We start from the raw sequence: 9,584 nt of genomic DNA on the forward strand, positions 1-9,584 counted from the left end.
GGAGCATAATACAATAAATATACTACACTACAGTACAAGTACATAAATACAGTCAAATAGAAAGTGTAAAACATGTACATTTAAAGTGCTTGTTGTGCTGTCTGAAAATTGAATTATCACTGAATAAAAGAAGAAACCTGGGTAAAACTTGTAATGGTAATGTTGTATATGGCTTCGAAACCTTTAAATGCAGCTGCTGTGGCTGGAACTCAAACCTGGGATAAATGCTTGCACTGCTACGATATAAATCATAGACGAAAAGAAACACACCTGTTGTCTTTCTGCTGGACAATACAATGCTCACTGCAAATCTCTGAAATAACCATAATAACCACTGTATTTTCAGCATCAGTTGTGTTTTTTTGTCTTTAAAGCAGCTGCCCCGTGTGAGGGTTACTGTAGACTGACCCTAGATGCTTTGTCATGACCTCATGACACAACCAGGACAAAAGACCGTGTGCAAAGGTTGAAGGAAATGCGATTATATTACTACAACAAAAGAAATGACAATTCAATGATGGTGGTAGTCAGTTTAGTCAGTGGTGAATGTGTATGCATGGATGAGTGTGAGGTATGGTGTCAGTGATTTATGCTGGACAGTGTAAGACTAACAAAGATGAGCGGGAGAGGTGCTGGACTGAGAGACCTCTAGGGCAATCACAGATGCACAACCAATAATAAAACACTACTGAGTGAATGCGTTCAGAAAATGAAGAACATTGTTCAGAAAGCTTAATGAAGCTTCATTTGACCATATCTATTAACTACCTGAGAGAAATTAAGTCTCTGGAAATATTATGACCTAAGCAATTAGACAAAATAGTGCAACTTAATTTTGAACCGCTCCTAGAAAGAAACCATAGGTAGCCATTGAATTCGAAACTTCTGAAGTTATTGTTGATCTCAGAAACAATGATGAACAACACCATCCTATCACAACGCCCATGCTTATGCCTTTGTTATGCAAATACTCTGGAAGTCTACTTATTAAGAGTATGCATTCCCATTTTTCCCAATTGATTGTAAAAAGCCTTCCTGAGATTGTTGATCTCAGAAATAACCGTAGAATCACAACTTCCATGTATGTGCTCTGTGCCAGTGTTCAATCAGCTGTCAATGTATTTTCCGCATCAGATGTGTTTTTTTATTTTAAAACACCTGCCCCGTGTGAGGGTTGAACTCACGACCTTCAGATTATGAGACTGACGCGCTGCCTACTGTGCCAACAAAGCTATGAAAGCAATTGCAATGGTTGGGAAAGTTTCGTAAAAACTAACAATTTGGTCGTCAATCTTAATAAAAACAATGTATGTGGAGACCTATGTATTCACACAAAGGCTAAGATCAACCCTAGATGCTTTGTCATGACTCAGAACATATTTGTCCACTTTCTCATCTTCTTTTCTCACCAATCAAACTCAAAGCTCCCTTCCATTTTTTGCCAATCCTGAGAGACTTCATATCCATTTCTTGTCAATCAAAAAGGCGCCTCCTCTTGGCAACGGCCATCTCCATTTCCTACCAATCCAAACGCATCTTCTGCTTAAGAGAGACTTTGCATTTATAATTTGGAACTAACGAAGACAAGGAGGTCTTCTCTGATATTACCTCTGGAAACAATATTAATTCATGTGCTTTGTTTGCTACTGTCGATAGGTTTACAAACCCTCCAGTACCAGTAGCATCTGAACTGTTATCTAACAAGGCCTGCCATGACTTTGCCTCCTTCTTCATAGACAAAATCCAGAAGATTAGACAAATAGTCAGTGCCTCCATATCCAGTACAGGATATGTGTTGTCACAGTGTTCAAGCAAAACTAGTTCCAATATGAAAGAATTTCATACGATCAACCATAAAAACCTGTGAAGCATGCACGCTACCACTGAGCTACATCCCCTAAAGATTGTCAGATCCAGGGAGGCCCCGTGTTATCACGTTCACATTCACAGAATGAAAAGTGCATATGGCTGTGGTAACTCCCTTTGATAGCTCAGTTGGTAGAGCGGAGGACTGTAGAGGTATAGAACTGAAATCCTTAGGTTGCTGGTTCAAGTCCGGCTCGAAGGAGCACCTTTTTTCCAGAGGCTACCTTCAAGGATCAATAAAGTGTTTTTGATTCTGATGGATGGTTGACCTAAAAGCACAATACTTCTTCCTGAGACATAACAAGAAACAAAAAAAATAGGTGTGGGAGACAGCGTTAAGCCCTGACAGAATAGAGAACTACAGACAAACCATGTGAAATAGTGCCAAGTGTGACCAGAAGAATTGGAAAAAAACTAGAACTATAAAGTACAAACCTTTTTTAAGAAATCTTCATTGTGCTCACAAGGGCCCTTATTTATGAAATGTGCATACGACCTAAAGCAGGCGTAGGACGGGGGTACGCCGATTCCTACGCAGAGTACGGCATTTATCAATTTGAACGTGAGCGTGGGCTGCGAAAAAAATCTCACGTCTGGTCCCACCTTCATGAGCCGTCTCTCTGCCTGCATATTTGAGTGGGATGCAGGGGACCTCTCTCTGTTACGAGCAACTGGGAGGGGCAAACGGAAGGGACCTCATGGTGGTGCCACTGCTGGACCAGGTGCGCATGGAGCACATCAAGAAGGGGGGTGTTGTCCTGACCAAGTATGGCTGTGCCAGAGGGTCCACGTCTCTGGAATTCTTTCATTGCCACCTGACCAGGTTCATTCTGTCTAAGTAGTATGTGTTTCATGATTGTACTTTTGTTTTTGAATGGTAAATGAACCACTGTGCTGGAATTTGTAATCAAAAACATGACCTTTCCCATTTTGACAAACTGTTTTGAACACTTGAGGTATTTTAATGAAGTCTTTGGTCTTGGACAGTTACCTTCCAATCTAAAACTGTATATCTTATTGTCTCTGGAACAATAGTTGGCAGTTGGAGGAGTAATGGCTCTTTACAGTGAAGACCTAAATCTACTCACTTAATGCTGGTTACAATATTCTAAAATCAACAATGCCAGAGAAAAATGACAAAGAGTGACAACATTTTCCCATAAAGTATTGGCTTTTTCCTTGCGAAAGTTTTATTCCAATGACATTGACAAATATACCGTTAGTTACGGTCCCTGTGTTTCGCATGATGTGGAGTACTGATACATGCAGGTAGTGTGGCCGAGTGGTCTAAGGCGCTGGATTTAGGCTCCAGTCTCTCTGGAGGCGTGGGTTCAAATCCCACCACTGCCATTTGCTGATGTTACATAGGTGGAGGACAAACCATATGTTGACTTGAATTTGTATCAGTTACATTATACTCTTATGACATAGCTTGGTGAAGTGACTAAAGTCATTAGTGACAACGTTTTAGACTCCTTGCTGAATCTGTTGTTTTTATCTTTACTGGCAATTCCCTGTTTTTAAATGAACACCCAATCTTAAGTGTTCAATGTGAAATACTCATTCATCAACAAAATTGTCGGTAACTATGACGGGGCGCATACGCTACCACTATCATCCAAAGACTGAGACTGCAGGTATATGCTATATGCCCGTATATGTTTAACGTGTTTATATGTTCTGTTAATTTTCACAATATTTAAAATCTTCAGTTAACCTAGTCATTCTCCATTTCCCCACAGTAATCTCTCAGCTTTCTTGTGCGCACATTTTAACATCTAAAACTACGGTGCCATTCCTCGCCTAAAACAATATGAGTCATTCCAGTAAGTGAAAAGGAAACTCACATCTACAAAGACAAACTTGACAGATGTGACTCCCTGATGGTCTAGTGGCTAGGATTCGTCGCTCTCACCGCCGCGGTCAGGGAATGGTCAGGACTTGGCAGATACAGATGTAACATTTGAAAGAGAAACTTTTTGGTTAACTTAGATTTGTCAAATTCTTCCTCATTAGTTTAAGGCTAGAACCCCAACACTTTTAAAAAGGACCATTTCCTTTAAATCAGACCCCCGACAGCGGATGTATCCTTTTGTCGTCTTTGATGGGTCATAAATACTTCATCTGGAATTATAACATAATTCACTTAACAATTATTTTCCTTTTTCAAACAGTAACTAAACCCCTGACCAACATTTTTTACCTGAAAACCAATGTATGTGAGTGTCAAGTAATGTTATTGTTGGATTCAGGTCGAAATGTGGACATTTTAGTGCAATGCAAAGGTGCATAACAGATTGCTTTCTACTTACCTGGAGCGATGCAAAGCAGGGGGGGGGCAACTAGTCAAGGAACAGCAAGAGACTTGGTATTTAAGACTACAAACTGACTACGTGACAGATGTGTAATCTGTCATCTCCTGCCTTCTGAAGCTCTAGCCAGGTGCCATTCCTCTTCACCATCTACACCACAGACTTCAACTACCACACAGAGTCCTGCCATCTTCAGAAGTTTTCTGATGACTCTGCTGTGGTTGGATGTATCAGCGAGGGGGACGAGGCTGAGTACAGAGCTGTGGGGGGGGGGGGACTTTGTCACATGGAGTGAGCAGAACCATCTACAGCTCAACGTGGCAAAGACCAGGGAGCTGGTGGTGGATCTAAGGAGAGCCAAGGCAGCAGTGAGCCCTGTTTCCATCCAGGGGGTCAGTGTGGACATTGTGGAGGACTACAAATACCTGGGAGTGCACTTGGACAATAAACTGGACTGGGCCAAGAACACTCGAGCCCTCTACAGGAAGGGCCAAAGCCGTCTCTACTTTCTGAGGAGGCTGAGGTCCTTCAACATCTGCAGGACGATGCTGAGGATGTTTTATGAGTCTGTGGTGGCCAGTGCTATCCTGTTTGCTGTTGCATGCTGGGGCAGCAGGCTGAGGGTAGCGGACGCCAACAGACTCAACAAACTGATTCGCAAGGCCAGTGACGTCGTGGGGGTGGATCTGGACTCTCTGTCGGGTGTGTCAGATAGGAGGATGCTGTCCAAACTACATGCCATCTTGGACAATGTCTCGCACCCAGTCCATGGCTTGCTGCTAAATCACAGGAGCACTTTCAGTGATAGACTCATTCTCCCAAAATGCACCACAGAGCGCCACAGGAAGTCATTCCTGCCTGTGGCCATCAAACTTTATAACTCCTGGCTCTAAGACACTTACAGAGGTTGAAACTGGACAATATTATCTGTATTATCTGTTTTGTGCAATAACACTGGCCTGACATGTCTGCAATACTCAACTGCTACAATTATTATTATTATTATTATTATTTTACTTTTTACCATTGCAATTCCTAAATTATGTTAATTATGCAAATAATGTATAGTAACATTCGTTTAACTATGTAAATACCATACATGTCCACACTCCTTATATTTCTTTGTTTGTATTTCTACTCTGATATTTATACTATTTGTGCAACTGCAACACAGAGTTTCCCTTGGGGGATCAATAAAGTATTTCTGATTCTGATTCTGAAGGCAATTAAAACTTAACATATGGTCTTCATTATTTAACGGCCTTTAAGCTTCCCCTGGCAAAATTGTATTGTATTATGTTCATTATGTTTGTATTATATACTTTTATATGTCATTAGTGTTCTGTTTCCTATTTTTGCAATAAAGATGACATGAAAAACTCACTCAGCTTTGTTTTCATAAATCACAGTGTGAGCCTGCTGGCTCTGGAGGCGGGGCTTAGGCTCCCATTGGATGTTCCTATCAAGCGATGAACCCTGGAAGAGAATGTGATTGGCTACAACTGGCCTGATTCGTGTTGATAGCCAATGAGAGCTGTTTCTAAGATGGCCGCTCAGAGAGATGACGCAGCGTATTGGCGCTCCACAGTGGGAGCGCTTGCTGGATGTCGGGGGCTGTCCCGGGGTGAAAACTAAACCGGAAAAGGCGGGATAGTTTGATTGTGTAGGCAGCAACATGAGGAAAACAATCATACCCAGCAACACGTGCAGGGCGAGGAGACGGAACGAGGTCGGCACGTGAAGTTAGCAGCTAGTTAGCACGGACTCTACAGGACAATACTCCTAACCTGAATGAATTCTCTACATCTGGGGACACTTCCGACTACAGGAATATAACAAGACAGGAAAGGACGGGCGGTGAAGTTTTAGGAGCGCCTACAGGTAGGGAAGCGGCATCATTTCTCTCTTCTTTCTTCAGTAGCATGAGCACTAAGATATAAATAATGTTCCAGTAAGATAATTTGTTGAACTGCAGAGAACGGACCAATCAGACTGGAGAGGCTGTTCTGTTTCATAATGATAGCCACTGGCCCAGCAGCACGAGGCTTTGAACGCACCTTTGTTCCTTTGATGTTGATCGGTGTTATGTGCCTTCTGGTTTTTCCCCCCCAGGGGCCTGTTGCACGAAACCAGGATAAGGATTAAGGCCGGATATTCAAGTATCCTGGATGATTTGAGCTTTGACTCGGTTGCACAAAACCAGTTTAAATTAAACCCAGCCAAGTTACCATGGTGATTAATTCTTTGCGACTAACCTGGTCCAGAGCGAGGCTAAGAACGAGGCTAGCTTCACCTCCTCGTTACTTTCCGTATTATATGTAGGGCTGCACGATTATGGCCTAAATGATTATCATGATTATTTTGATTAATATTGTGATCACGATTATTATCACGGTTATTTGTTGATTTTAACTAAAACTAATTTATTGTCACATAAGGTATTTATAACTGCTAACTTCTTTCACATCCATATTATGCTACATTCTTCTTATGTTGAAGTTATATGTTGTACATATATACAGCTGCAACACGTGGAAATGAAATTATCTGAAATAGCCTAGATATATTTAAAAAAAATGACTCACTTGTTTTCAACAATACTGATAAAGAGAGCTAGGGAGAGGGGGGGGAGGGTTATACATGCATGGATGCTACTCACAGAGACGGCTAATCATTGGAACTGGATGGATATGGATGGGGGGGGGGGATGGACGTACTCACAGAGAGACGACTGACTTCATTAGGATTGGATGGGGGGTGGGGGGGATGGACGGACCGTACTCACTTAGAGACGGCTGACTCATTAGGAATGACTGGGGGGGGGGTGATGGACGTACTCACAGAGAGACGGCTGACTCATTAGGAATGGATGGGGGGGGATGGACGTACTCAGAGAGTGACGACTGACTCCTTAGGAATGGGTCCAGCAGGTTTCGTCGTCTCACACGCTGTCCCTCTACGAAGACAGGTTTGCCCCTTATGCTTAACAACATACAGCTGTTTAATAATAATTAAAACTGTGGACAAATGTCAGAAGCTCGACATCGTGCAGTCACCGCTCTGTCTCTGTTGCTGGGAGCCTGTGTTAGTGATGGGGGGTGGGGGCTGCGGGGAGACTAAGAGTGAGAGACAAACAAGGCACAGCTTTACAGAAGAAATGGGTCATGTAACGCTAAATTAACCATATCGATATAAACAACGTTGCTTTGTTTATGGAGAGGCAGCGGATGCGACCTAGAGAAAAATATACTCACGCCCTAGAGCCCTGTAAGCTAACAGACACTAACTAGCACCCTAGAGCCCTGTGGCTAACAGACACTAACTAGCACCCTAGAGCCCTGTAAGCTAACAGACACTAACTAGCACCCTAGAGCCCTGTGACCTAACAGACACTATACACACCCTAGAGCCCTGTAAGCTAACAGACACTAACTAGCACCCTAGAGCCCTGTGAGCTAACAGACACTAACTAGCACTCTAGAGCCTGTAAGCTAACAGACACTAACTAGCACCCTAGAGCCCTGTAAGCTAACAGACACTAACTAGCATCCTAGAGCCCTGTAAGCTAAAAGACACCAGCTAGCACCCTAGAGCCCTGTGAGCTAACAGACACTAACTAGCACCCTAGAGTAGGTGACCAGACGTCCCCCAAATTCACTCACACCTCCCATTAGTTCTTCTAACCCTTGTATCATTATCTCTGCATGTCCCCCTCCCCCTCCTTGGGTCTACTAAGGCACCTTCAGCAGACGGCAAGCTGGCGACCATAGCAGGGAAAAAGCGCAAGAAGGAGGAGGAGGTGGAAGAGGAGAAGAGGATATGTGGTGGAGAAGGTTTTGGACCGCAGAGTGGTGAAGGGAAGAGTGGAGTTTCTGCTGAAATGGAAGGGGTTCTCAGAGTAAGTATAATATATATATAATATTATTATTATAATTATTATATTATGATTATATAATATATTATGCTTGGTGTTCTTGGTCTGAGATATATAATATATATTTACATATTGCAAATAGGTGTCAGCGTGGTATCATGCCCCCAAAGTTGAAGGTTTTGGTATTTTGACACTATGTTGCAGACCCACAAATAACCCAAGATGGCAAGAGAAAAAAGGAATAATAGGAATGACAATAGAGTAAGAATGGATTGTCTAAAAACAAAGTGTGAGGAGATGTTCTTCTGTCTGCACTCACCTTTCCAGTGAGAGAACACATGGGAGCCACAAGACAACCTGGACCTGGACTTATCACTGTACATGCAGAGACCACGAGGAGACGGAGGAAGAAGAAGGAGGGCAAGAGGAAAGGTGTCAGGAGGAGGAGGTGAGTGAAGGAAGAAGGTACTCCAGACTGAAGAGTCCAAAAATCTAATCTCAATACTAATGAATGCACACAGAGGGTTAACAAAATGTCTTTTGGATTTATGTATCTACGTAATTCCTCAAAGAAAAACCGGTAGTCATTAAACTGCGGCCCTCTGATAGTGGTCTGGGGGGCAACACGGTTAAATAAGGCGGGAAAAATCAGTGTGGATAATCTCCTCTGTGCCTTTCATATAATGTGCAGTTCAGGTTTATTGTAATAACATTTCTACCAATTTAACTTAACAGATTCAACAATATATTCATGCTTTGTATTTCTGGATTATGGTTCTCATGTAGAGTATTATTTTTTGTGATCAAATTTAGATTTTGATCTAATTAAGAAACAAAGAGTGCCAACCATCCCTGAGTCGGAGAGGCTGATGACCCCTACAGATACTAGATCAAGTTCAACTGGGAGTCAAACACTCCCCCAAAGAAAGTTTCCAGCACTACCAATCCCAGACCATCCCCCGGTTGTTCCTGCCTGGCTCAAGGCGCCAACAAAAAGGCCACGCAGATATTCATCCCAACCTTTATTAAACACACACAGAGCGTAACCATGGTTATGCAGCAGTGGAACTTAGACACAGACATGCTGTGAATGATGCTTCTGGTTTTACTTAGCTTACTACACCATGGCGCCTTACTAACTCACTCACTCTGTCTGTTGATCTACAAACGCAGATCAATGGACATGCCTGTATTTTGTGGGGAGGTGTATGAGCCACCCCCCTTTCGACCAATCATTACATCTTTGTATCCAAACCTTTACATACAGTTGTGTTCAGAATAACAGCAGTGTTTTTAAAGAGTGAATAATGCCTCCAAATCCTAGAATAGCTTTTAATTCCATAATACCAATGCATTAGGAACACTGCCCATTCATTTCCAAATCAGAACATAACCAACATGGATCAAGTCTGTGTTCTACCTTTACAGGAAAGAAGAAAATGAATATAGCAGTATTTGCATTTTTCTTTACAACTCAAATGTTTACTGTATAAACTGGGAAAATGTGTCAGCGTTTAATCCCTGCACTAATA

The 9,584-nt window shown here is 42.4% G+C and overlaps 2 non-coding genes across 2 annotated transcripts; both read left to right on the forward strand.

Annotated features, from left to right (window-relative positions):
* Positions 1-1,980: 1,980 nt before the first annotated feature.
* Positions 1,981-2,068, forward strand: trnay-gua (transfer RNA tyrosine (anticodon GUA)). Its single transcript is given in 2 exon segments — positions 1,981-2,017; positions 2,033-2,068. It is a non-coding gene; the product is annotated as a tRNA-Tyr (tRNA).
* A 1,066-nt stretch (positions 2,069-3,134) lies between these two features.
* trnal-uag (transfer RNA leucine (anticodon UAG)) lies at positions 3,135-3,216 on the forward strand. Its single transcript has one exon. It is a non-coding gene; the product is annotated as a tRNA-Leu (tRNA).
* The last annotated feature ends 6,368 nt before the right edge of the window (positions 3,217-9,584 follow it).

Source organism: Etheostoma spectabile, unplaced genomic scaffold, assembly GCF_008692095.1.
Source record: "Etheostoma spectabile isolate EspeVRDwgs_2016 unplaced genomic scaffold, UIUC_Espe_1.0 scaffold00003722, whole genome shotgun sequence".
Taxonomy (NCBI): Eukaryota; Metazoa; Chordata; class Actinopteri; order Perciformes; family Percidae; genus Etheostoma; species Etheostoma spectabile.